Source organism: Phlebotomus papatasi, chromosome 2 (assembly GCF_024763615.1).
Source record: "Phlebotomus papatasi isolate M1 chromosome 2, Ppap_2.1, whole genome shotgun sequence".
NCBI classification, from domain to species: Eukaryota; Metazoa; Arthropoda; class Insecta; order Diptera; family Psychodidae; genus Phlebotomus; species Phlebotomus papatasi.
Window position 1 is genome coordinate 83,605,312 of NC_077223.1, and position 5,643 is coordinate 83,610,954.

Below are 5,643 nucleotides of genomic sequence, written 5' to 3' on the forward strand. Positions count from 1 at the left end.
TGTCTCTTTATTGAAAAATTATTTTAAGCTCTTGACTCATCTTTTTGACACAAAGTCAAAAGCGAAAAGATATCGGTAACACTGATAAAATTTTCCTCTAGACTCTTGATAGAACAGCGAGATTATTTTGTAATTATTTTTTTGATATTTGAAGTCATTTAGCAATAATGGAATATTTTTGGTAATTGTAATAGGTGTTTTGTTTGTAGGAAATAAAATATGGACTCACTTTGTTGGATGTCTCGAAAATAGAAGCACGAGAGTTAGATGATGGCAATAACCTTGTGTAGCTCAAAATTGCGCGTTCTTCGTTGAGTTCGTCGAATTATAAATAATATTAATGATAAATTTATTTATACATTTTCCACTAGCAAAAACACACAACACTTATTTGTGCACTGGCCAGATAGATCTTCAGCTGGGATTCCCTTTCCTCATGAAATTTACCCTCACAAATTGTCTCGCACTAGATAACTTGGGCGTCTTTTTTCAGGTGATTTATCGGGATTATTGTCAAATAAATTTCTAAATTTTATTTACACTGAAAAAATTATGCAATTATAATGAACTAAAATAGCACAAGCGTTTAACCGTAACTCTGATTCTGATGATTAGTTCGCGGAAAAAAATGAACCAATTTTCTTATTTGATTTTTGGAGGTTATTTTTGAAAGTGAGGTTATGTTGAAGGTACGCAATTTGTAAAGTACTCGCTCCTGCAATACAATTTTCTTGGATTAAAATGCAATTATTGGTCATCAGAAGTTTCCTGACACTCATTAATGTAGTAAATGCATCCAATAAGACTCATTTCATTTAGTTCCACAAAGCTTGGGACAAATATCCTCTTTCTTTCTTTTATTCCTCCTCTTTCTTTTATTGATCCGGTCGATTAAGTATGGATTTCCAGTTGAATTCCATATTTAAAAAGATCATTTGCAAAAAGACCTAGTTAGTCTATGAGCTTATATGCCATATTATTCTTATTTCAAAAGACAATCAGTTGAACTGATATTCTTTTTCGTCTGGAAGAAAGTTTCGAAAGTGAGGTTATGTTGAACTAAACCTAAAAAATACTAAACAATGTGTTTCAATTCAAAAAAGTGAAGCAGTTCCTTTCTTTAATTCCATTTTCATATTTATTTTATTATTTTGAAAATAAATTAAAAAAACCAGCTCGTTTTCTTTAAGATTTCAAACCTTTAAAAATCCTACCCTCTGAAACTTCATCAGAATATTTTGTTTTCTGTTTCAAATCAAGAAGTTATTGTATAATGAAAATGTACATTATACATTTACATTTACAAAAAAAAAATGTACAAAGGAAAAATATATTAAATTAAAAAAAGGCGTTTTCTAAATCACAACCAAAAAAATTTTGATAGTATTAAAATACAAAAAATACAAATAAATTTTATTAAAATAGAATACCCCGTTTATAAGAATATTGCCTCAAATTTTATAGTATTTGAATGCTTTTAAATATATAGAGAAACTTTATCGTAAAAATTAAACATTCTTTTTAGTAACACTATGCTAAGATAACTATACCAAATTTCGTATATAGTTGAATGATAGCGCCAAAGTCTTAAGATCGAAATGTAATATTTTTAATACAAATATAGATTTTTTTTTATTTACTCTTTCTAAGGATTGTTGCTTGTAACCTTAAAGATAGTTTATCGTCTTTGTATTCTATAAAATCATTCTTATTACATATTAAAATGAATTAAAACATAGACATAGCTTTGGGTAATATTTCGGAAACCTTGATTCTCATAGTTGCTTGCCCTTCCGGAATTCTTCCAAAGTCTTTTTTACATCATCTTGTTCGTAGGAAGGACAGTTTTTGTTTTATTTTTTTTGGATTGCATAATCTTTAGAGTATGCAAAAACTAAAAATACATGGAAATTTGATAAATAAAAGAAGTGGCAGAAATTGCAAGCTGGCCGAAATTTGGCACAGTTACCCTTTGGTTATCATTATAATTCTTCTCACAAAAACCCGAGCTAACATTATAAGTTTTTATTTAAAAAAAGAATCAGAATATTGCATCTTAGTTCTATGAATGGTGTAACAGAATTTGGAGTGACATGAGAACTTCTTTTCGATAGTATGGAGAAGTGGACAACCTTTAAATTACGGTGACTTTAAAATTGAGCATTTTTCTTCCATTTGTAATTGGAACTGGACCTTACAGTGATATAATTTAGCTCCACAGACAATTTGTGAAGCTAAAATACATTATGAAAAGGCTCAATTCAATTAAAAAAAGTAATTCATTTTTAAAAACATTGATTCGTTTTAAAAATAAAAGTTCAATTTCAAAGGTGCCCCTCTTCCCGCTGTTGACTGTTGGTTTAAAAAAGCTGACATGATAGCTGGATTTTTTGTAGCTATTATAAATATTTATCATTACTCAAATTCTTTTAAGAAACGTACAATAAATGATCTAATAATGTTCATTAGGGGAAAGTGCTCTCACTTCGAACGCTCATGCCTTCGAATAATGTGAATTTCTTTTATTTTTTCTAATAGATTTAGGGTAAGTGTGCCAAATTAAGGCTAGCTTGCAATTCCGGCCAAATTTTGTGTTCCTCAAATTTCCATGAATTTTTAGTTTTTATATACTCTAGAGCTAGAGATTATACAATGCAAAAAATAACAAAAATAATGTATCTTCGATAAACGAGATGACGTAAAAAACGCTTTGAGAAAATTCCCGAAAGGCAAAAATCTATGAGAATGAAGCTGGCCGAAATAGGCCACCAAAGCTATGTCTACATTTTTATTCATTTTAAAATGTATTAAGAGTGATTTTAGAGCAAATAAAGACGCTAGACTGTCTAGAAGGTTCTAGGAGTGTTGCTACCTTAAGAATAAGGAATAAAAAAAATAATTTTTTTTGAAAAATATTACATTTTAAACTTGAGACTTTGGCGCTTGCATGCAACTATGCCGAAATTTGGCACACTTATCCTACACATAATTATGAGATAATTTTCAATAATTGTTTATAAGCTAATTAATATTTACAGTAGAGTTCCTCAAATTTGAACATTTTGGGGGGTGTAGATGACATTTCTCACTCCTCAAATTTGAACGATATTTTCAAAAACGTAACGGAATTCATGTGAAATGCACTTTCCCTTAAATTAAGAAAGATAACTTTAGGGAATATATCAATGCAATTTATTGTTAAAGAAATGGAATTTGTTGAGGAAGTTAATATAATACGATAATATTGAGGAAATACCAGAGAAAAATAGTTCTAATTCAGATTCCACGCAAAACTTTCTTTACATAAACTCAAATTTTACATTTTGAACTCAACCGTCGTTCAAATTTGAGGAGTTCAAACTTGAGGAACTCTAGTGTAGTAGAAATGTGTGTCTTAGGAAAAATAAAATAAAATTCACATTATTCGAAAACATGAACGTTCGAAAGGAAAGTACATTCCCCTAATCCGTAATTCACTAAATTTTGTATCGAAAAGTTATCATTCCGCCCCTGCCTTTGCATGAAAAATTTTTGAATTTTGATAAATAAAGAAACTGCTTCTCTTGGTTATGTTGTTTTTCACCATAACCTCATATATACAATTTTCGCACAAAAATAATTTAAAATGTTTCAATAAGAATATAAAATTGAATTTTCTTTTATTAAATAAATTTTCACCATTCAAGCGTTAGTTTTTAAGATTACTGAAACTATTTTTTCAGGTTAGGTCCAACATAACCATACAATTCAAAAAAAAAAAACGTCTTGGTCAAACTAGTTGAAATTTGAGGGGAAGTGATACAACTGGTTTTTCTCCGTGTTTTACTATCATTTTAGAGGGAGCAGGGGGGTGGCTTGTAATTGAACTGGAAAAATTCTCGAGAAAGAGGAAAAATCCACTCGAGAGAGGGAGAGAGGCAAGTAGGCAGCAGCAAAAAAAAGATCTCAATGAAGGAAAAAGAGAACATTTAGAAGGGTGCGGCTTAGGATGAAAGAATGAACAAGAAAAATTTACCACGAGGCGAGGGTAAAAGGTTACAACTTTTCTAGCAATTTTTCCTGAGATTGCGAAAAGAAAAAGCTTCGTATGAGAAAATCCAGAAAATCCACTCGAAAAGCACTAGAAGTTCTTTTGGTTTTTTTTTTGGGGGGGAGTAGGTGGAATTTCTTGAAGCTTAAAAGTCAACAGAGAAGCTATGAAAAATCAAGTAAATTGGTAGAGATCAGAGGTCGAGAGACAAATAAGGTCAACAAGGAATACATTGAGTACGAGAGGAAGGGAAAAGGGATGGATAGTGAAAAAGCATGAGAGGAAACAGGAGAGAATTCAGGTAAGAATTTTCCCTTTTCCTTTTTTTCCTTTTTCAAGTCCCTCCTTCTCCTCCCGGCCCAAATACTGGGAATGTTCTTTGTGTATGCGTCAATCTGATTTTCTCACTGGAAAATTGTGCGCGCAAAAAAAGTCACAATTCTGCAATATATATACATTTTTCTCCATTGTTAGAGGGGCCCTTTGAACATTCACAAAAATCCGACTTTCCCTCGTACAATTTCCATTGACAAAGAAAAAAAGTTATTGGGAATGGATCGATTGGAACTTTCCCTTTGGAGGTGACCAAAAGAAAATTTCATGGGAAAGCTCAGTGAGAACCCAAATTTCTGAGCTCATGAGAATTGGGGAATTCCAGCCGAATCACCCTCACAAAAGAAAATTCACCACAAAAAAAAAATTTCCACTCACTTTCTCTGTGGAAAAAAAGCAATTCTCTTTAACCAATTTAAGGTAGAAATCTTTTGCACTAAAACACAAAACTTTCCCTTAGCACTGAACTTGATGTGAAAAAAAAATCCACTTCACCAGGACAAAGGGACACTTTTCTCAACCAAAGAACTTTTCTATCCACTGAAGACAAGGATGTGCATCGTTTTCCTTTGACTTTTCACTCACTTTAGGGATCTTTTTGGTTCACACAAACACCTTCCCTTTATCCTTCACTTTTCACTTGATTCTAGGATTCACTACTGTCTTCCTTGAGTCTGATCCAAATCAGTACCTGTTTTTTTTTTCTTCTTAGTCACACTATCAGGTAGGGAGAAAGAAAATTAACAATCTTGTGATAAGCACAGAGACGTCCCATACAATTCCGACAGAGGCCGATTCTCGACTGCCTTTTCTCCCAAAACACCCAACTTCACTGTGCTCCAAGAGAGATGCTTTTATCACAAATCTCACATTCTCACCAAGTCCCATTTCTCTCTTTACACACGCCTTCAGTCGCGCGCTGTAACTCCCGCGAGAGCATGCAGCGAAAGCTCTGCGCATGCGAGAGCTTTTTCTCTCAACCTCTCTCTCTCTCACAAATGCTGGAAAACACAAATCGCTTTCCCACCAATAAACTTACCGCGTTACAAATACACACGTGCATTGGGATGCAACAATTGCAAGCGACCGTTGGCTTTTCAATTTCCCCCAAAAGCTCTTTTTTCGAGAGCTTTCCCCCTAACATAAAGCACACCAAATTGGCATCACTAGTCATCACATTGTCACTCGCGAAACGGGTAATTTCATTTGCCACTTTCTGCAACAATAAAAAAATGATTGATGGATCATTTTTTGGCAGTCTAAAAAATAAAACCCACAGC

General features: G+C 32.7%; 1 protein-coding gene across 6 annotated transcripts in view; it reads right to left on the reverse strand.

The window, feature by feature from the left end:
* Positions 1–5,195, reverse strand: part of LOC129804718 (potassium voltage-gated channel protein Shab) — a 137,753-nt gene extending 132,558 nt beyond the window's left edge. For 2 of the 6 annotated variants that reach the window (XM_055852271.1, XM_055852269.1), the window contains exons 1-2: positions 4,742–5,195; positions 230–306 (exon numbers count right to left, since the gene is read on the reverse strand). The gene's annotated coding sequence lies outside the window, so the exon portion shown is untranslated. Of the gene's footprint in view, positions 1–229; positions 716–4,741 lie in introns of all 6 variants that reach the window. The other 4 variants (XM_055852267.1, XM_055852273.1, XM_055852270.1 and 1 more) reach the window with 3 other exon arrangements.
* Positions 5,196–5,643: the final 448 nt, after the last annotated feature.